Source organism: Macrotis lagotis, chromosome 3 (assembly GCF_037893015.1).
Source record: "Macrotis lagotis isolate mMagLag1 chromosome 3, bilby.v1.9.chrom.fasta, whole genome shotgun sequence".
NCBI lineage: Eukaryota > Metazoa > Chordata > Mammalia > Peramelemorphia > Peramelidae > Macrotis > Macrotis lagotis.
In genome coordinates, this window is record NC_133660.1 from 50866262 (window position 1) to 50890215 (window position 23954).

The window sequence follows — 23954 nt, forward strand, 5'->3', positions numbered from 1 at the left end:
TTGCCTTAATTTTCTCATTTATCATATGAACTGGAAAAGGAGATGGAAAACCACTCCAGTATTTTTGTCACAGAAACTCTAAATGGGTATATATGCAGTGGGACATAATTGAAACAGCAGCAACTAAGTTCTCTATAACATTGAAATAAGAGGTTTGGTTTAAAAACAAAAACTTTAATATTTTGTGAGAACATTTATTAATACATTGTTTAATATATATGGTGAAATATGGCTTTAATGAGTTGATCATCATTGAGATAAATCAAAAGGAGAGATGGATTAAAGACAGATTTGAGAATTCATGTAAAAGCAGTGTTTGACTATTGTATATCAGGTTCATATCTCTTCCATGAGATTAGTGCCCTGCACTAGCTGTCCCAACTGGATCACTCTATAGCCATTAGCTTCATAGAAAGTCAGTTTTGGAGAAAATTCTCTAATCCTTTGTACCCTCCATTGATTTTTCTCCAGGAACCATCTATGCTCACTTGATGCCTCTCCCATTGCCCAAAAAGTGATCAGAGGATTCCTATTACCACTGCAGTGATGAAAGATTCCTGACTTTCCACATAGGACTCTGAACACATTTTTCTGTAGAAACAGTTTTCAATACTCCCTCCACAGATATAAATCACAAACCTTCCAGACCTAAGGAGATGGTTTGTGTGAGTTGAGCACAGTAATACTTATCACCTAATCACTAGTCTTCGGATAATGAGCCCAAAATATAATAATATTTGAAAAGTGAAATGCAAAGACACTTTACTAGGCTAGTGCTCAGGTAATAATTACACAATCTATTTCTGTGACTGTGTGCTCCATCCTCTTGGGGGATATAGGGACCTACCAAGGTTTAGCATAACCTCTGAAATTCAGACTCACTTCCATACCACCAAAAAGTCATCTGAGTAAGACTTCTGTGGATTTACATTTATTGATAACATATTTTGTGAACTAGCTTGGGAACCTAACAACCACAAATAACATTGTTCCTTTGGGAAACAATTCAAATTAGATACTGACTTAACAAATGAACTTCTTGAACACAAGAAGTTATAAATTAGTCATAAAGACAATTAGATTGAGAATCAGATGATTTCTCATTCTGATTATGCCAGTAATTTGCTTTATGACATTAGGCAAATCAGTTAACATTCCTTTGTAGTGTGAAGAAATCAGACTAGATAAATCTCTAAGATTGACTGGGCTTTAATATCTGTGCTTCATATTATTTTAGCATGGAGAGTCTCTCTGAACCAAGAAGTTCCAAGTATCTTTTAAGCAATTAGAGGTGATAGGCACTATGCCAGGTATTGGGGATATAATGATTGTAATAAAAGAAATTCTGTTGTCAAGAGCCCCACATTCTATCAAAATCTTTACTTGTACTAGAAGTATGATGTAACCAGGGATAATACATCTGGTGGAAATAGTAGAAAGATTATGGTGCAGGTGGTATTTGAATGGGAAACTATGATTAGTTAGAAATAAAGTGTAGTTGTTTAGATGAGAAGAATCTTAGAGCAAAGGTAAATAGAATTGACATGGCTTTGAAGGAACAACAGATCCAGAAAAAAACATGAAGATTCTCTCCAACAGGTGAAGAGGTTTCTACCTCACTAGAGAAAAGCTTTATTTTTATACTGTTATCAGAACAAACTATTGAGAATGCCCCAGGAAGTAGCTGCCTAGGAAGTGAAAATAAATCTTGGATGCAGTTGGGAGTTTGTCTTAGACATAGAGGAATGATGCACTCTGATGTCTGTGTACCAACAGTACAGGAAAAACATAAAGATATTGATATTTAGGAAAAAATGCAGTAGCAATGTTAACTTTTAGTCTTTCCTCCTTCCCTCCTCTTGTGCTACTGCCTGAAAATGTACCATAATCAATGGAGAACCAGAGCATAGATATTTTTAAAGTATAAAGAATAAACAAATACAATTCAGTTAAGCCCCTATTTACATATGGCAACTTCACTCAGACTTTATTTTATGAGTCAATAATTTTAATAAAAGCTAATTCAGAATGAGATGCATAAGGACTAAACTACCTAATCATTGAAGGACTTTACAACTACAGAATGCAATTGGCATACTGTAACATTTAGAGAATTTGATGTCATATTTATTTTTTTAGGTGAATGTAGTACTTTTGAATCTATTAAACCTGAGATTGTCGTTAGGATTATCTGGGGAGATGGAACACTATCACTCTTAAACTCATGTGATTACTACAATTACCCAAGTCTTTCTGTTGAAGCCACAAATAACTGGCATAATTAAGTTCTCTTATAATCAAGGAAGATTTGATTTTTATTTTAAAATACCCCCCCCAGGAAACAGTTGAACTTAGTTTTATGTAATTATGAAGTTTTTAATGGCAAAATTGATGCTATTTCTCAGAGGTTAGCATTTGTGTTCTTGTTCAAATGAAGAGCTATTCTGAAGCAAAAATGAATTGGTTTACCTTGGGTTTTGTTGCTATTTACATAGCATCCTTTTTCTTTTGTTATACTTCTTTCTTTCATTCAAAACTGAACACAAGTTAATTAGCTTATGTATTTAAGTGAGTCACTTAGCTTTTCTTAAGATTGCCAATCTCAGATTGTAAAGCTAAAATAATGTTATATATGTAAAAATAGTTCTAAAATTGTAAAACTCTATATAATGGCAGGCTATTGCTGTCATCTTTAATTTAGAGAATGTCAGTACTCTCTTTGAGAGTTGACAGTCTGGTGTTAATGAAATATTAAAAATAAGGTATGAATGTTATATAGATGAGTATGTTGGCTAGATTTCCTTTCCTCATCCCAGAAACAGAAGGCACACAGTTATAATCCTAGTCAGCCTGGAACAAAATTTAGAAGTATTACTTTCCTCATTTTATAAGTCTTGGTACTTTATATAACATTTTAGAACAATGCTATAATCTGAAATTTAATTTCTACTGTTGTTTTTAGAATAAGTAAATATGAGTGAATGAACTAAATATCAAGGACTATATCAAGGACCAGTAGCCATTTCCCAGCTTTCTGTTTTCCTTCTCTAGGTTCCTCCCTCTCAAATTCAACCTTCACACAGTTGACAAAATGATACTATTTTATATTTTATTTTTCCAGTTACATATTATAAATGTTTTTCAGCATTCATCCACTTGCATATTTTTAAATTGCACATTTTTCTACCACCTTCCCTTAGCACCACCCCCCCACCCCTTAGTAGCAAACAGTCTAGGAAAAGTTGTACATGTTCATTTGTGTTTAACATGTTTATATATTAGTCATTTTGTGAATAAGGAGTTAGGATTAAGGGAAAAGAAAGAAAACCACATGATAGGAATGGAAATCGTAAGAGTAGTTTTAAAAAAGTAAACATAGTATCCATTCAGATTCTGTGGGGTTTTTGTTTTGTTTTGTTTTCCTTTGGATATGGATGGTTTTGTCCATCACAGGTCTTCCAGGGTTTTTTCTAGATCTCTGAATTGTTAAGTAGTTGGATCCATCATAATTGGTCAACTCACAATGTCGTTTTTAATGTGTATGATGTTCTCTTGTTTCTGCTCCCTTCACTCAATATCAGTTCATGTAATTTTTCCATGCTTCTCTAATATTGGCCATTCATGGTTTCTTATAGAACAATAGAACTCCATTGCATTCATATATCTTAACTTGTTCAGCCATTCCCAATTGATGGGCATCCCCTCATTTTCCTATTCTTTGTCACTACAAAAAAGAAGTGCTATAAATATTTTTGGGCATGAAGGACTTTTCTTATTTTTTATGATTCCTTTGAGATATAGAACTTGTATTGATATTACTGGTCAAGGGGTATGTCAGTTTTATTGCTCTTTGGGCATGGTTCCATATTACTCTCCAGAATAGTTGGATTAGTTCATAACTCTACCATTAGAGCCTTAATGTCCCAGTCTTCTCACAGCCTTTCCAACATTCATTTTTCCTTTTAGTCATTTTAATCAATCTGATAGGTGTGAGGTATTATCTCATAGTTGTTTTAATTTGTATTTTGTTAATCACTAATGATTTGGAACATTTTTTTTCATTTGATTATATAAAGTTTCAATTTATTCCTTTGAAAACTGCTTGTTCTTGTCTTTTGCCAATTTTTCAATTAAGGAATTACTTTTAACCTTATAAATTTGATTCAATTCTCTATCTATTTTAGAAATGAGACTATTATCAAAACCCCTAGCTGTGACAATTGTTTCCCACCTTTCTGTTTTCCTTCTAATCTTGGCTATATTGGTTTTATTAGTGCAAAAACAGTTCAATTTAATATAGTAAAAATAATCTATTTTTCTATTTATAATGTATTCTATTTCTTGTTTGGTCATAAATTTCTCCCCTTTCCAGAGATCTGACAGATAAAGTATTTCTTGATCTCTTAATTGGTTTAAGATATCACCCCTTATATCTAAATCCTATAGCCATTTTGATCTTACAAAATGATATTCTTAAAGTACATGTCTGTCTGCCTTATTTCTTTGATCAAAAAGGTTTTGGTCCATATTGTTCCTCTGTTTGACATTTAATACCCTCCTAAGTCTAATTCCAACCAAAGTACTTCTTTTATGCTGTGGTCCAGGCAACTGGCCTTCTTGCTGTTCCTAACATACAACATTAGGGTGACTAGGTGGTACAGTGAATGGAGCATTGGCCTTAGAGTTAGGAGGATGGGATTTCAAATCCAGCTCCTGATATTTGACTGTTACTAGCTGTGTGATTCTGGACAAGTCACTTAACCCTGATTGCCTCCCATCCAGGGCCATCTCAAGTTGTCTTGAATAATATCCGGCCACTGGACCCAGATGAGTCTGGAAGAGAAAGTGAGATCAGTGACTTAGCACAGCCCTGCCTCACTTAAATCCAATTCATGTGCTTGTCATGGCATTACCTTCCTGATGTCACGGTCTTCTTCAAGAATGAAGGACAAACATTATAACATACAACATTCCACGTATCATCTTTATGCTCAAAACACGTCTGTTCACATCTTCCTCCTTTAGAATTACAAGCTGTGTTCAAAATGCAGTTCAAGTGATGTCTCCTACATGAGATCTTTCCTCCTTATCCCAGCTAGGAGTGATGTTCCCTGCACCCCATATTCATTTATAAATGTAAGATAAAGTCTAAAGTTCTTAGGAGTAAGGATTATTTTGTTCTATCTTAGTTTCCTCAGTCATTAGCCCAGGGTCTGACACATGCTTAATGACATTTTGCTGATTGTTTCATTTCTGTTTTTAATTTCCAAAGAAGAGAAAATTTCCAGACTTAGAATGCAAAGGTCTAATTTTTTAATTAATCAAATTATCTGAAAAGGAGTGGTCTTTATTAGTTAATGCTAACAATATTCCAGGCATGTTCATTCATCTATTCTTTCATTTATTTCTGAAGAATAATTTGAAGTTACCAAAGACAGAATTTTTTTTAAGTTGAGAATTAGGATTGGCTAATGATTAGTAAAGTTATCTTCACAAAGGAATTCTTTATCACGCTCTCTTAATTTCTAGGATGCCATAAAAACAATCTCAGTATTTTAAAATTTCAAAACACTCTATCTTCCTATATATCACTAATGTAAAATGAATCTATCAGAATAAAAATAATTTCTTAATTTATATCTAAGTTAAATTTTGAAAACTATGTCTTCTAGAAAATGAATCATATTGAGTCAGTCATTTTATTGCTGAAGATTATGTGTTATGTTTCATGAGAATTTTAATTTCAGTCACATCTATTATTCCTAATACATCTTTCTTAATCTTTAAAAAATGAAACATGAAACTACATATTAAATTTTCAAAAAATAAAATAGCTTATTTAAATTAACTTAATAAAATTGATGATTTTATACCTCATCAGAGAGATTAAAGGTCAATTTCAAAAATATACGAATGGTCACTAATGCCTTACAACAGAGTTATCATCATTTACAAATGATAGACATATAAGTAAGTATCTATCTTTCCAGGGCTTAAAGAGTCAACATTTTTTTAATAGAGTTGATTTTCTGGAAAATATTCCAAATGACAATTTTCCAACTAAGAGTCTGTGAAAAAATGATATTTAACTGAAGATTATCTAGAGAATAAAGATTAATCTATTAGCAAATTTTCTGAAACAATAGATGCCCAATTGCTAGGATTCTGATATCATGGAACCCTAGAAAAAATTAGGGACCTTCATTCCCCTTCTGGTTCTAACAAATAACCTCTCTTGATCTCAGTTTCCTTTTCTGTTAAAGGGAGTTGGGTCCCTCCAGATCTATATTTCTTTCAACTTCTTAAATTTCAAATAAGAGGTGCCAAATTACAACTTTATGTCATTTTGGTTTGAATTCTATAGTAATGATCTGGATTTGTATGTATTATGATTTAAAAAAGGTATTGACTTATTTTCTAATGGAGCCAATGTTATCCACATAAATATTAAATATGTATATACATATTTAGCTAAAGGGATAAAATATATCTGAGTACACATGTATATGGCAAATATACAAGAATGGGTGGATAATTATATATAAGCATATGTATGTATGTATATATATATACATTCTTCTCTCTGTGGTTTTAATGCTAGCAAAATCATTTTTCCCCTCTAATAATTTCAGATATGAGAGTAAGGAAGAATTGATTTTCATTTCATCTGAACTACTATGTTATAACCAAGTTCTAATATGACAATGTTGTATTTACTCAAGTAAAGTTAGATGATTATGATGAAAATAGTAATTGTCGTAAATTGTCAAGCAAGAAGAGGCACTTTAAAAGGATTGTTTCAAGAGATATATCAAACTAATTGTGTGAGATTCTCCTGTGCACTCTACAGTTTGTACTAATAGTTCTTTTGAGTATGGTATAACTGTTCTAAAGAGATTATTTTCATTTGTTAGCATGGTTTCCAAACATTCGAGTGGAACCATAATTCCTACAGATTCATTTCCACCTTAGTGTATGGAGGCCCAGAGGAAGCATTGTTCTATGTTGACATTTCAGAAATTGATGAATCAGAATATAGATCATACAACATCGTTTCTCTATCCTCTTTCCTTCTTTCCTTCTTTTTAATTGGTCCCTGTATTAAAATAAGTAACATTTCACAAAATGACTAAGGTATATCATGCTGATGATAGTTTTTTCTGTGAACATCAGGCAGGTACTTAAACTCATTTATCTGCCTGCCTGCTGCATGATACATCTCTATTAGACCTGGAAGTTTTTTCCCCAAAGAAACTTTTCTTTTTCATTTAAATGAAAGTTCTGACATTATTAGTTGTTTTTTTTTCTAAATAGAATTATATAGTCTTAAGTTACTTTTTTTTTTTAGGTTTTCGCAAGGCAATGGGGTTAAGTAGCTTGCCCAAGGCCACACAACTAGGTAATTATTAAGTGTCTGAGGTAGGATTTTAACTCAGGTACTGGATTTGACTCCAGGGCCAATGCTCTATCCACTGAGCCACCTAGATGCCTCTAAGTTACTTTCAATGTTAGAATACTAAAGTCAAAAATAACTTCTGAACAAAAAATATTTGAAATATTGGAGTATATTTAAACCACTGTGATGCAGTTGTTGAGTTACTTTAAAATTATTCTTGAGTTTAGATATAGCTGAGTTCATTTTATGACTACAGGGATGCCCTTGACATTGGCTTTGATTATTAGCTTTTTTGATTGAATTGTTCTTTTAAAATGTCCAAAAAAGTCCAAACATTCAAAGAGACTAGGAGGCTGATAAAGCACTGGCATCATTTGAGCCACTGAAGCTGGAGGGGAAAAAAGGAATCAGTGAAAGGAAGGAAGGATATATCACTTATTTTGATCTTTTATATATTCCCCAGGTAGAAGAGAGTTGAAAGTGGATCACTCATTTGGTTCACTAACAGGGATTTATTTCTAAGAACGTTAATATATCTAGCCTTTTGGTAGGTAAATATAGTTTATGTTACCAGACTTTTGATTGAAGACCCTTTCAGTCTATGTTTAATAAGAAGGCTTTAGGAAAAAATGAGACAAATTTAGCAACATTAAGTTATGTTTACCTATTCTATAGTATTGGCATAGAGAAGGAAAAGAGAAAAAAGAGAAGTCATCAGTGTCTCATCTTTTATAAGTGGACTAAATATATAGTGCAACAACAAACTTCTTCTGGTTGCTCTACAATTTTTTATTGACCATTTAATTAGTTTCCTGCCCTTTTGTTCCCAAACACTTCCTGTAATAGAATATAAAATAATGAAGAAATGGTGTAAATGCAGAATTGGTTAGGTAGGGACTTAGAAGATTTGACTTGACTGTGGTTCTTATGTTGGTCTCCTTAGGGTCATCTACTCACCCCAGCTCAGTTTCTGTCAAATACGAAAACATTTTAAATTTAATGCTAAAAGAACCAGTAAAAATCACCTGGTTCAACATCCATAGTTTTGGAGACTTGGAGACAGGAACTTTTCAAGGTCACATAGTCTATTAGCAGAATACCTTAATGGGCCAAGATCTCATAACTTTTTTTTTAGTTTTTGCAAAGCAATGGGGTTAAGTGGCTTGCCCAAGGCCACACAGCTAGGTGTCTGAGGTCGGATTTGAACTCACGTACTCCTGACTCCAGTACTCTATCCACTGTACCAACTAGCTGCCCCCAAGATCTCATAAAACTTTGACAAATTTGGATGACAAATTTTCATCTTGCATAATTAATCAACTAATGCATTTATATCTAAAAAGACTATACTTGTAAAAAGTGAAAGAGATCTTAGAGATAACTTGGTACCACCCCCAATTTCCTCATTTTAGAGATTAAGAAAGTGAGGTCCAGGGTAATTAAAGGACAAGGTCAAAGATTCATAACCAGAACTCAAGGTTTCTAGGCATATATTTAGTGCTTTGAATAATGATTTCAAGGTTCAGAGAAAGGGAATTTGGAAAAGAAGATTAAAATACCACTTTCAAAATATTAGACTTAGTATGGAGTCTGAGGTTGATTGCAGTTCAAATCAATCAGTGTTTCATCACACAAGAAAAAATTCCGATTTTAAGGTTTTGATGATAATACAATATAATTAACACCTTTATAAATCAAAAATGATGTGTCAGAACTAACACCTGCATAATAGATTTAACTGTCATCTGACTTGTGTGGGTTGATGTTATGTTTGGGAGTAGAGTTATGATTTAACTTATTAGTTGAAACTCTGTCATATCAGGTGTTTCTCATGTACTAAATATTGACATTTTATTAATATACATCTCTCTTTTATGTTAATTGTGTAATTTTTTTGAATCAACATTAAAATTATATAATGAAGTCCTGTGAATAGACAGAACAATGAAATATACAATACCTTAGCTTCCCATTTAAAACATGTACTTTAGACTTGCATAATTTGTAAAATTTTTCCTTTACATAGCACTTCTCCAGGAATGATTTTTCTTGATTCTTTGATTCCAAAGTAAGGGAATTTGTTGAAGACAAGCATTACAAATAAAAGGGGAAAAAGTGAGGATCAAATTAGTCTTGATAAGTGTTATGTGATTAACATTTTATTTCTATTGAGAAGCTTGAAAAAGATCACTTTGGATGATTTTAGTGACTTTCAAGAAGATTTTTCTAGGGTAGAAAAATTTTTGAAAAGAAATAATTCCATCTTTCCTCCCCTTGTTGCTTAGTATAAGGCCCAATAGAAGCAATATTTTCAATTATTCAGCAACAAATAGCTTTTTTTCCCTAAATTGCTGCGATAATGATTATGAAAAATAAAAATTTAATTAACCACTTTAAGTAGCAAAGTGTTCATGTTTTATTTTTATTTTTTGATTAAATGTCTTCTTGTCTTGATTCTTTTTTGTTATAATCTAAAATTTCTCTGTAGAATTTAGTCATTGTTCATTTGATTAACTTCTTTAAAAAAATGCTAGGAAACTGTTAGCAAGATCTTGAAGAGAGAGAGAACATCTTATTTCTTATTGCCTATCAAAGCCATTCTCTTTTTTTGACCTCAAAAAAATCTATATGCACATATATATAAAGATATATTTCATATACACACATACATACATGTATGTGTATGTATCCCAGGCAAAAATTATATGGAAAGGGCAATTGGGAATAAATGGAAAATATATAAACATGAAAAATATTTTGGACTTGAAAATTAATATATCTTAATTGATTAGGTCTGATTAAAAATCATCTCATTGCTGACTCTTTTGTGCTAAATGGTTTTTCATATCTCAAGGGAAAAGTCATTTCACTTAATGTTGACAGTCTTTCTATTGTACAAGAACTAGTGAAGTATGTATGAGAGGAAGTTGTGCTTAACATGCTATTTAAAGTTGTAATGTGGATTTTTTTTTCTTTTTCATTGATTTATCTTTTCCAGTTACATGCAAAAAATATTCAACATTCATCTTTTTGCAAGCCTTTGAGTTCTGCATTTTTCTAATACTTTCCCTTTCCTCCCTATGGCAGCAATCAATCTGATATAGGTTATACTTGTACATTTGTGTTTAACATTCCATATTAGTCATGTTGTGAAAGAAGAATTAGTGGTAAAAGAAAATGAGAAAAAAAAACCTAAAAGAAGTTTGTAGTGTGGATTATTTAGCACAAATATATTTCCAAATACCCTTCAGTCTTTTGGAATATTACTATATTTGCTTGATTTCTTCCTTAATAGCATATTCCCTATTTACATACATGTATTCCTTTTCTCCTCATCCTTCTTCTTCCCTATTTACATACATGTATTCCTTTTCTCCTCATCCTTCTTCTTCCCTATTTACATACATGTATTCCTTTTCTCCTTTTCCTCCTTCTCCTCTCTCCTTCCTCCTCTCTCCCTCCCTCCTCCTCCTCCTCTCCCCACCTTCTTTTCCTTCTCTTTATTTTGGTTTTTGTAAGGCAATGGAGTTCAGTGATTTCTCCAAGGTCATACATCTAATATCAAGTGTCTGATACAGGATTTGAACTCAGGTCCTCCTGACTCCTGACTCCAGGGCCAGTGCTCTAACAGTGTACCACCTCTGCCCCTTTCTTTTGAGAAAAAAAATAGCAACCATTACTCTAGTCAAAGGTTATTCTAAATAGGAGTCCTTTTTCAGGAAATGTCAAAAGTTAGATTAAGAGAAGAATTAAATGATTTCCATTGGTTGAAGTGAAATAAGCAGTAAACTGGAGCTAGTCAATTCTCTCCCCCCATCCAGTGTCCTCTCATCTTTATCCATCTCCCTTTAATTTGAAGTAGAAATCTATGCAGAAATAGGAATTGGATTTCTGCATAGTGAACTCCTTAAATGAGGAAATTTTCTCTACCAGTGCAAGTCACTTTTTCTCTACATTTGAGAGTCTTAGAGAATTGTCCAAGGACACTGTGCTCAAGAAGTTCAATGTCTAAAGTCACTAAGAGGGTAAGTTTAATAGCCAATTTGGAGAGGCAGTTGGATCATGCCATGTGAATAGAGTATTGGACCCGGAGTAAGACTCTTTCCTCAACCGTTAAAGGGGGATAATAATTGAACCAATATTCAAGGGGGTCAAAAGAACATAATAATATTTGTAAAGTAATGACATAATAATATTTGTAAAATGTTTAGATTATAGTACTTGACACATTTAAAATGTATGCTTCTCATAGAGTGGTTTAGGACCCCTGGGAAATCCTCAGTTTCCATTTTATTTCATAAAAACTCTAAGACATTTTAATTTTTTTGTACAGTAAATATTAATGCCATAGTTCAAATACATGCTATTGAGGATGGTTCCCTCAATACTCTTTAAGAATATAAAGGGGTCCTAAGACCAAAACCTTTGAGAACTGCTACAATGCACTCTGCTGGGTATCAGAAAGTATTATGATCAAAATAAATGGCATGCTATATAGTTCCTGTGGCAGTTTCTTTTTCCTCCTCTCCTTAGATTTTTTTTTAAATTATATAGATGGAAATTATAAACACGAAAGGGAAAGAAACCCTAACTATAATCTCTACTACTTCTCAAACACTTGAAGATAATCTCTCCCATTCTTGAAAATAAAAAAAAAAATTAGCATTTTTGGCTGAAAAGGAAAAATCGTTAGAATTGTATGACACCTAATTTTCTCCCTGGTTCCTGTTGTAAAACTCTGATTTTCTATTTGTAAATAAGGACAAAAAGAAAGTTACAAAACTTAGTGAAGATTGTCCTTGGTAACACATTTACTCTTCTCCCTTTTTATTTTCCTGTTTTAGATGGCAAATAACAATCAACAATTTATGAAACACTTACTATGCTAAGCAGAAAGAAATGATTTAAATAAGCACACTAGATCTAAGTATTATATATTTATCTTTAATATCCTTGAGAACCTTAGCAAAATTTGGTTGAATGATTTGTGTGGTTTAATTTTTTTTAGGTTGGTTTTTTTCCAAGGCAATGGGGTTAAGTGGCTTGCCCAAGGACACACAGCTAGGTCATTATTAAGTGTCTGAGGCTGGATTTGAACTCAGGTACTCCTGACTCCAGGGCCAGTGCTTTATCCACTGCACCACCTATGTAGTTAAATTTGACCTCAAAATAATCAGGCAATTTCCCCTGTTCTTAATCTTAGATGATGAGCATGCTTTTTCTAAAAAAATTTTAACCTTTTCTTTTTAATTTTTGAGTTTCACATTCTTTCCTTATCTACTACCCCCTTTCACACAAATTGAAAAAGCAAGCAAGGAATATGATATCATTTATATATGTGAAATCATGCAAAACATATTTCCATATTAGTCATATCACAAAAAAAGGAAGTGAGACATTACATTTCAGATTTGCACTGAGTTCATCATATTCACTTTCTAGAGGTGGATAGTATTGTTCTTTAGAATTGTTTTGGATCATTGTATTGATTCAGAGAGGTGAAATCTTCCATATTTGAACATTATTACAACACTGTGCTGTTGGTAACTGCTTGCTTCACTTTGCATCTGTTCATAGAAATCTTCTTGATTTTTTTCTGAAACCAACCCACTTGTCATTTTTATAGCAGAATAGTGCCACATAACTTGTTTAGTCATTCTCTCTAGTTGATGGGTATCCCCTTGATTTCCAGTTCTTTACTACCACAAATAGAGCAGCCCACCTTTTGTTCCTATAGATTGTATTCTTTTTTCTTTGATATATTTGGGGTAGAGTTTTCATAGAGGTATTTGAGCATGCTTTTTTTAATATCACAAAAAAGAAAGAGAGTGAGATCAAAATGAAAAAAGAGTAACTTGTGGAAATTACTTCATTTGGAGAGGGTGACATATTTTAAAAAGAGACTATATGTTGTATTTCTTATAAACTGAAATCAGAAACAAATAATTAGAAGGGTCAAATCTAGGGTCAAATAAAGTGAAGTCTATGTTTAGCTTTGTTTAATGGGTACAGTCAAATTGAAAGTCAATCTAAAACTGAAAGCTAACTACATTTTTGGTGACTTAATGATACTAACTAGCATTTATATAACTCTTTAACACTATCTAACAGCTCTGTTGATCAGTATGCTGCAAGGTACCACTTTTCTGTCCCTAAAGTAAATGAGAGAAGGCCTCTTTTAAAAACATACCTCTGCTAGTCCTTTCTTACTGTGCATGAATTAGCCTGTACTTCTTTGCTCAATTAGAGTCCCTGATTTTAAGGATAGTTCAATCTTCCTTAGAAGGCAAGACTTACAAATAAGAAACACATTCTATGAAATCAGTTCTCAAAAATCTGGAACTGGGGGTAAAAAAAGGTCCTAAATTGAATCTAGTCAGGTATTAGGATGTATGGTAGAAGATGTAGATTTTTGTTGTCAATTACTTTTATTTAGATAACTAGCAGGTGTCTTAACAATGACTATCAGATTATTATTGTATTAGTTTAACAAAACAGAACATACCACCTGTTTTGCTTCCAAGGTTAATGATTGTGGGGAAAATAATAAGATTTAAGGCAGTGTGGGTTAAATTTTTTTTATAACATCCTTAGAGAATTCAAACTTCATTATGTAAAACATTTTGATCTAAGACTTTTTATATTGTACTCAAGAAAGGTATAATTTCTCATTTTCAAAGTCTACTTTCATTTTTCAGTATTATAAAATTTGAAGTAAAATTTAAGAATATTTCAAAGGACCCCTTATATCAATTGATACAGTACATTTTTTAATCCAGAATACAAAGAAATGGCAAATAGGATGAAAATGTTTATTTCAAAGTAAAATTATAATTTTTTGGTGTCAGATGATAAATGCAATCCTTCTAGTATTAATATAGCTCTTACATTCAATAGCTGACCAAAAGCACAAGAGGAAAAATAAAAAGCATCATTTTCTTGGAGACCACAGAGTTTGTTCTACTACAAGGTGGAAATAATACTTTTAAGTGCCAGAAATTGGGAGAATTTTTTTCCAGTTGTTCTATTCAGAAAAAAAAGGATTAATTTCATTAGCAAATCCCTCCAAAAAGTTTTACATCATACAAATATTTCCTCTCTTGAGATGTTAACAACTTCTCCCTCTTCCTCCTCTCCTCTGTATTTTTGATGCAAATGTTTTGCATATCAGTTCATGTTGAATATTTATAAGGAAAGGTAATGCTTTTTACTGATACTTATATAATTGTCTCCATCAAGTCTTAACTATTTTCCACATTTTTAAACTATTTTTCACAAATCTCATGAGGCATTATTGCATTTCATCCTGCATCAGAGAAAGAGTGTACTTTTTGGCAAATTAACAGCACTATCTCTTACTTTTAATATTATGTGGTAAAATATAAAGGTTAAATGGACACTAATTTTTTTTAAAAGCTTCAAAAGGAAAGGTTATGCCTTTTAAATTACCTAAGTACATCATGTCAAAAACCAAGGGCTTTCAGGAAATGTGTGGAGTTGGCATAGAGTAAAAGATAATTTTTCTTCATGTTATCTCTTTTCCTGTTCAATCAACTGGATGAATTTTACAAATCCCTACCAGATTTGGAGGATTTATAAAAAATTATTCCTGTGCTCAGAGAAAAGGCAGTGAAATAAAAGGAGCAGGCAAAAATATAGGGTAATTCAGGATCTGTTTATTCAAATTGTAATAGTTAGCATTACTATAATACTTCAATGGATCTGTGATTTCACTGAAATAGATACTCCTTCCAATAATGAAAATTACAAGCCATTCTTAGTGAGATTCTTGTCCATGACCTGCATAAGTCTAACAGAAGGTAGAGGAAAGATTTTCCATATATTTTTTCTTTACTGAAATGTAAAAGATAATGATAGTGAACTAAAACTAAAAAGTTTCCATTATAAAACATATAGTAGAATAATGGAAATTGCCAGCCACATTCAGAGAAAGAATGACTATTCAGACTATGAAATCTGAATGCAGATAAAATCATACTATTTTCAATTTTTCAATTTTGTTTTATTTTTTCTTTCTTACTTTTTTCCTTTTTGTTCTGAGTCTTCTTTAACAGCATGACTAATATGGAAATATATTTAACATGATTGTACATGTATTACCTATATCAGATTACTTGCTTTCAAAGGGAGGGGGTAGGGAAGGGAGGAAGGTAGAAAAGTGGAAAATTCAAAATCTTACAAGAAATGAATTTTGAAAACCATCTTTACATATAATAGGAAAAAATAAAATAAAAATAAAATATATAGTAGAAATAGCTTACTATAGTCCAAATATTATATTACATAACATATAATAGAAATATATACACTTATTACATATGAAATGGTATAATTCTATTATAGGCCTTATATCACTATATTCTTCATTACTTTCTCACTTAGTGGTGTGGCCTTTATCCCTACCAAGGCTAATGCTTCTATTTGCTCAAGTGATTCTCATTCCATTTGATCTTTCAATCTCTCCTCCTCTACTGGATTATTTTATACTGCCTAAAAACATGCCCCCAATCCTGAAAAAAATCCTCACTTGATCCTTCCATATCTGCTATCATCTCTTCCTCTTGTTACTAAACTCAAAAAGAAAAAAAAAAGGGCGGGGAGATCTATAAAGATGCCTCTACTTTCCTCTCACTTTCTTCTGTTAAGAAGCTTCCAACCTTATCATTCCACCAAATCTGCTTTCTCCAGTGTTGCTGTTACTAATGATCTCTTAGTTGCCAGTCAGTAAATGGCCTTTTCTCAGTCCTTGTCTCTGCAACCTTTGAAACTCTTGACAACCTTGATCCTCTTCTTCCTGGATGCTAACTTCTCTCTAGGTTTGTGGGTTCCCACTATCTCTTGGCTTTCCTCCTACCCATCTCCCTTCTACTCTGCCTCCTTTACTGGATCCTTATCCAGATCACTCTTTAATGATAGGTGTCCTCTCTATGATTCCAACTGGTGATCTCATCAGCTTCTCAAAGAACAGCATTTAACCACTACCTTCATGCTGTTGATTCTCAGATCTACCTGTCTTGCTCCAAACTCTGCTGATCTCCATTCTTGAATCTGCAGCTGACTTTTTGATATCTTAAACAGTCCAATCCGCTAAACTTTTATTAAGTACTTACTCTATATATGACAGTGTGCTAAAGGTTGGGAATACAATTAATAAAAAGATAGTGCCTGCCCTCAAGGAGCTTACAATCTCATGGTAGAACACACAAAAAAGTGGGTCCAGGAGTGGACAGTGCAGGATGCCCCATGTGAAGGCAGCTTATTACACAGCCTTGACACCAAGCATGGCAGCAGAGGCAGAGTGAATGAGTCCAATTTCTGGCCTCTATAAAGGAAGGCACTGAGAGTCATTTGGTATTCTGCCTAGTAGCCTTCCAATCAAAGCAGAGAGAAAGCTAGGGGAGGTGGTCCATATATACATACATATATATATATATATATATATATATATATATATATGCAAAAATCAATATTTGGAGTTTATGAATGGGCAAGGAGCAAGGGGATGAAGAAAAGTTTAATTTAAAGAAGCAAGCATTTATTAAACATTTGCTGATTGCTGAGCACTGGGAGAAGGTCTTTTCAAATATTTCTTCATTTGATTCTCACAGCAGCTCTGGGAGATGGGTTCTAGTGCCACCCCTTTTTGATCATTGAGGAGTTGTGTCTTGTCCAGGATCACCCAGCTGGTCTTAGGTCCAGTCTGAACTCGGGTCAGCCTCACTCCTGATCCTGAGTTTGAGCTGAATTTTAAAGGCAATAACTATCTGAACTAGACCATCAAAGGAGCCCACTGATGGGCTGCCTCCTGCCTCACCGTCCTCTAGGCAGCCACTAAAGTGCAAGATTGACCATGTCAGGAGTTATTATTACTCAATAGACATCAGTGATTCCCTATTTCCTTGTTCAAATACAAAGCATTCTTCTTGGCATTGGGGGCCTTTTATAACCTAGTCCCTTCCTCCCTTTTCACCTTCTTACACTTTGCCCTCTGACAGGTTCTATTTAGTCCAGTGACACTGGCCTCCTGGCTGTCCCACCAACAAGACCTCTGTCTGCTGATCACCCTGATTTCTTTAAATCCCCAAATAATATCCTCCCTTTTAAGGAAGCCTTCCTCAGTTCCTTTTCATTCTAATGTCTTCTCTCTGTTCATGATTTTCCATTATTCTGTATACAAATTGCCTTTTCTGTGTTATCTCCTGGAGAGCAGGGATTGTCTTTTACCTCTTTTTAAAATCCTAGCACTTGGCATGTAATAGACAATACATTTTTATTTATTAATGTTAGGTATCAGACATAATAATGCTCATATTACATAAAATTTTATATATAAATTAGAATTAAGAAAGTATACATATCAGGATACAAGAAGTTTTATTTAATATTTTAAAGTGGAAACCTTTTCAGATATATACACACATACACATATATGTGTGTATATACACATGTACACACATATTTAGTTAGATACATATAGATGTCCTTTTCTTATTTTAAAATCCCCTTCCCCTTAAAATCCCAAATCACCTATTTCCTCAATTCTCTTCTCTTATGGATTTCCTCATCTATAACTTCTTCCACATTTTTTTACATACCTTATCCCTATATATTTTTTTTGTCAGAAAATTTCATTGACAATTTTTTTCTCTCTCTTTCTCCATGCTGCTAATGCTTGTAGATCTCTTGGTGTTATGTAGATGGCAATAGGATATGTTTGTCTCTCATTTTCCTTGCATGATCAGCCAAAGTCCTTTAAGTGGATATTTCAATAATTATCTTTTAATCTGTTTTTTTCTATGAAGTTCTTCAGTGAAAAAATTCAGCAGACTACTCACTTTCACCATGTATGGCCTACAACTTTAATTCCTTAGAGACTCTAGTCTTCCATGTAGAATTACTATCAACAAAAGTATTTAAAAGTCAGACCTTAATTTCAGGGAGAAGCTTTAAGTCTTTAAAATAAGTGGCATGATGAGAAGTCATCTTCTCAGAATAATGTTTTTATATACATAAAATGCATAGGATTACAAAGAAAAATAAATTATTTTGAAAAAATTATCAAAATATCTATTTTTAAAAAAATCAGTTTCACTAACTCCAAGGTAAGAACCCTTGCCTTAAAAGAACTGGAGTTTCGCAAAGGCAAAACATGCTGTTTTCTTCCTCTGGTTTACTTCTGGGTTCAGTTAATCATCCTTCTGGAATGTTTGTTCAGCATATAGGGACTGATTAGATAGGCAGTATGAATTGTTTTATACAGTTGCCACTAATGACTAGTGTTAACCATTTCTAAATGTCACTAACTTTGTGACATATATATATATATATATATATATATATATATATATATATATATTAAGAATACTTGTAGAGCTATAATAACTTTTTTGATTTATAGTCATGCTTTGCTCACTCTGCCATTTTAGTTGTGGCCTTTTCAGTAGACAAACTACAATTGATTGTATAGTAAATATATTTCATTGTCTGTCTGTCTCTCTCTCTCTCTCTCTTACTCGTTCTTTCTCTTTTTTGCAAGGCAGTGGGGTTAAGTGACTTGCCCAAGGACACACAGCTAAGTATGTATTATAAAGTGTCTGAGGTTGGATTTGAACTCAGGTCCTCCTAATTCCCAGGGCTGGTGCTCTACCACTGTGCCACCTAGATGCCCCTCATTGAATATTCCCAAAAGAAAAACATCCCCTAAATCTTTCACCAAAATAAAGATCCAAATATTATTTAATCCTTTTATTGTAGAAAGGCCACAAGGAAAACATTCAACAGTTTTCTGGAATTTTCACAAGAAACTTATCAGAAATGTAACACCTGGTTTAATTACCCCTTCCACAGGGACTGTGATTGCTATGTCTTTTAGTGAATGAAACTTATGCAAAATTTTCTTGAGTTTTTATTAAGTATTAATAGGGGCTCAGAGATAATTGATTAATGATTAAAGTTGTATATTTTTATTAATTTATGAAGAAATATAAAGTATTAACCTTGGTTGCCTCAGAACCCAAGATGACAATTAATTAGGTAATGAGTCAGCCAGATGAGTGGTGGTCATTGGTGGGGCTATCACCTATTGACATACATCACACAATCCACCCATATCAGAGCATATTAGAGTGCTGCCATAAAATCTTACAACAAATACTGCAAAGAAATATTTGAAGTAGTCTTCCACAGCTCTACTCATCAATGCTTCTTCACTTTTTAACTTACCATTTAACTTAACTACTTACTTGTTACTCTTTCAGTCTTTGCTATAGCCACATTCACTTCAGTTTTCTTCATGGATGTCTCCTCCCTCATCTCGTAGTCTATTGCCTTTATTTGTTAAATAGAAATTCTTTTCTATTTCTTGGACTTTAATTATGTACCTCTTAATAAGCCTGTCTTTTGTTACTATATCAATAAATTATATAACAATTTGTTAAGAACCTTCTGTGTGCTGGACATGGGGTACAAACAAAAATAAAATAATCCCTTCTCACATGAAATTTAGATTCTGTCAGTAAAGATGTGTGTATATATATATATATATATGTATATATATGTATATATAAAATAAATGTATATGGTTTTAGAAAGGGGAAGATCTCTGTTTACAAGACTCAGTTAGAAGGAGGGGAGTGAGGGGAAACAGCAATCATTTATTAAGCACTGTGTACCAAGTGATTTACAGATATTAGTTCATTTGAGTCTCACAATGCCCCCAGGAGGTAGGTGCTATCATTATCCTTATTTTATAGTGGAGGAAACAGATTAAGTGCCTTATCAGGGTTTCCAGCTAGTAAAAGTCTTAGATACCATTTAAACTCCAGTCTAGGCCCAGAGTTTCACCTGAATTTTAAAGGAAATTCATCTAAATTTAATAGAATTATTTTTTTTAATTTAAGGCAGTGGGGTTAAGTGACTAGCCCAAGATCACACAACTAGTCAATCATTAAGTGTCTGAGGTCAAATTTGAACTCAGATCTCCTGACTCCAGGGCCAGTGCTCTAACTACTGTGCCATCTAGCTGCCCCATTAGAACTCATTTTTAAAAAAAAATCTTACAATTTAGACTTAACAAATGATGAGAACTTTCCTCTAATTAATCTGAATAAATTAGTAATGTAGCAGTGGAAAAAAATATGGTATAGAGGAATGACCCCTGAACTAGGAGTGTAGAGAGCCCTGGGGCCATGGCTTGTCTCTGACACTTAATAGCTGCTCCCTTATTTCACCTGATTGTTATCTGGACAATGGAATAATATATATAAAGTTCATTATGCAATTTAAAGTACTATTTAAGTATCATCTTATTAAATGTGTGGATATCCTGAAGAGTTCAAAAGAAATAATATTTGTAGAGCAACTATCACAGGGTCTGCCATGGCATATATCATATAATTCTTATGTTCCACTCCCTAATTGTCTTATCTGACATTATCATCATATTCCAATTCTAGTTATTGTTTGATACTATTATGAAACTATTGGTTCCTTGAGGCTTTCCTTTTCCATTTATAGACTGCAGCCTAGACTATATCTGAATTCCTACATCACAAAATCATTCTTCAGGTACTAATGAATACCCCTCCTTCTCCTTTATTCTGGGGCTTTTGTATCCAAGCACAATGATAATACATAAAATTTATTAGATAATTGAGAAAGACCCAGGCCTTTTGGTTAATCATTCTCCTTCCAAACTCTTTTCCTCCCACTTCTTCTACTTTGCTTATCCCATTAAAAAAACCACATACATAAATTGTCCTTCCTGTATTACCAGAGAGTTGCAGCCATGTCCTCTCTTCAATAAAGCCTCTTAGGCTTACCTGAATATGTTCTCCTCCCTATCAATGAACCACCACTGAGTGGGATATTGTGAACAATCCTTCAATCTACCAAAAACAAGCACCATCTTTTCTTTTCCTTAAATGCATTATGTTTATCTTATGCCAGCTTCCTTGCACCTAGGTAGACACTAGGAAGAGAAGCTTAGTTATTTCCTTTTAAAATTGATCTTTATTTTGGACTTAAAAACAGATAAGTAAGATTTAAGAAGATTTAAACAAATAAATAATTATAAGGTAAATTGAGGGAGAGAGCCATACCAACTAGGACAATCAATAAAAGCATTGCAATGAGTCATGATGTTAGTCAAATCTTAGGATAATGGTGTTCATGATTTACCTGTTCTTTCAGATTGTATACATGGCTGTCCGCACATGCATACACCAAAGTTTAATCTGTATGACTTTATACCCATGCACAAATTCAGCCTTCATCTGATCCTGAGTTCTTCCTGAACTCCTAGTCATTCCAATCTGTCCTGCCCTTTTTTGTACATCAGTCTGGAGCTGGAAGGGACCTATTTAGCACCTAGGCCTCCTTCTTCTCATTTTATAAAACACAGGCAGTAAGTAACAGAGAAAGGATTATTTGAACTTGGGTCTTCTGACTTCAGAAGCAAGCATCCTTTTCATCCTACCTCACTGGTTCTGAGGAAGACTTTCTTCCTATGCCTAGTGAGAAAATACCCCTCAGTGCACCTGAATATCAAGACCTGAACTTGTAATTGAAGCTTAATATGACAAGGTATCAGTTGGCAATCCTACTTTTATCATTTTTAAACTGGACTAAACTTATATTAACTAGATACATGTAAATAAAAGTATATAAAGAAACTTGCTAAATGGTGGCTTTAGGGGAAAAAAAATTCCCTCCCTTGCTATTTGGAGTAAGTAGAAGCTCAAATTTCAGTTGCAAACCTGCCCAGAGACACACTAAGTCTTTTGAAGTCCCTATCTTCCCTAATTGCTCCCTTTATAGCTTTAGAGGTGGGGAACTAGACACACACCCTCAGACATGAATCTATGGACTAAACAGATAACTTTTCATCAGTAACTGGCAACCTGACCACTCCAGACCAAATCCCACCATTTCCATTAAGATTTACATTGACAAGGAGAAAATTCAAAGGGACTCTATACTCAGTAGATTAAAAAAAAAAGAAAAGACTTAGGTTGGCTTTCCTGTACCAAAAAGGAGAATGGTAGCACATAAGGAAAAGCACAGATTAGGAATACTTTCGACAATAGAAGAAATGATGAAAGGGGTGGCACTGGGCAAACCTTTTATGACACTGATGCACAGTGAAGTAAGCTGTCTCAAGAATTTGCCAGCTAGGCACTGTGCTAAGCACTGCTAAGCACAAAGAAAGGCAAAAACATGGTCTCTGCCCTCAAAGGGCTCACATTCTTTAGAGAACAATGTACATAACAACAGTGTAAAAACAGACAACTTTGAAAAACTTAAGGCTTTGATATCTGTAGCACAGTGACCAACCAGATCCAGAGAGGCAGTGAGGGAGAATAGTACTCTATTCTTTTTTTCTTTCAAGGCAATGAGGTTACATGGCTTGCCCAAGGCCATACAGCTAGGTAATTATGAAGTGTCTGAGGCTGAATTTGAACTCAGGTACTCCTGACTCCAAGGCCAGTGATCTATCCACTGCGCCACCTGGCCGCCCCCTAATAGTACTCTGTTCTTGACAGAGATGGTGAACTCAATGTGAAGAATAAAACATACATTTTTAGACAAAATCAATGTGGAAACAACCATGAGTATTTGTTACACTGATTTTGTTTTCTTTTTTCATATTTTCTTTTCTATAGCAGTAGGTAGATAATTAAATGCTTGTTAATTGAAAATAAAAGAAAGGGTGCTGGCTATCAGATTCTTCCGTAGTGTTCTATGTTAAAATATATCTGAAGGAGGCAGCTAGGTGGTGCCGTGGATAGAACAGAGCCCCCTGGAACCCCAGGAGGACCTGAGTTCAAAAGTGGCCTCAGATACTTGACTAGCTGTGGGACTCTGGGCAAGTCGCAACCCCAGTTGCCTCACAAAAATAAATGAGTAAATAAAATAAAATATATCTGAAGATAGACTTAGCTAATATTTTCTCCCTCACAGGCATAACACTGTAGAATGAGTTAGAGAAAGAACAGATAATTAACAGATATTTAAAGTTAGAGAACAAATATTTAAAATGAGTCAAGAGGCTTTATTAACTAAGCAGCTTTATTTGAAGATAAGATGATCATTGATTCAGGATACCCGGATTCCTACTCAAGGTGGTATTTATACTAGATGACCCTCAAGATCCCTTCAAGCTCTTAAGTTTGTGAACCTATGATTCTAAGTTGAATATTCTAAGTTGCAAATACTTATGAAGATTCTGATACTAATCAACAGTTAAAGAGATAGGCAGTGCAGTTAATCTGACATGGAACATGTCTGCTTTTAATTAAGTAAACTTTTAAAATAAGAATATGGACTTCACAGATATGATTAAGTGTGCTGGTCAACATAAACACAGGATGACAACGTCCATGAGGAAGGAGCTGCTTCTATAGGAACAGCTGTTCTATTTACTCTCTTGCCAGTAAAACCAGAGTACCACAATAGTTGTTTCTTAACAATATCTCCTGCACTCAGAGGTCTTTAATTTGGACACAGGTTTCATTTTAGTTGCTAAAGACCTTATGAC

General features: G+C 33.5%; 1 protein-coding gene across 7 annotated transcripts in view; it reads left to right on the top strand.

Moving 5' to 3' along the window:
- Window positions 1-23954, top strand: part of CAMK2D (calcium/calmodulin dependent protein kinase II delta) — a 355653-nt gene that overhangs the window by 120065 nt on the left and 211634 nt on the right. The window lies entirely within an intron of this gene.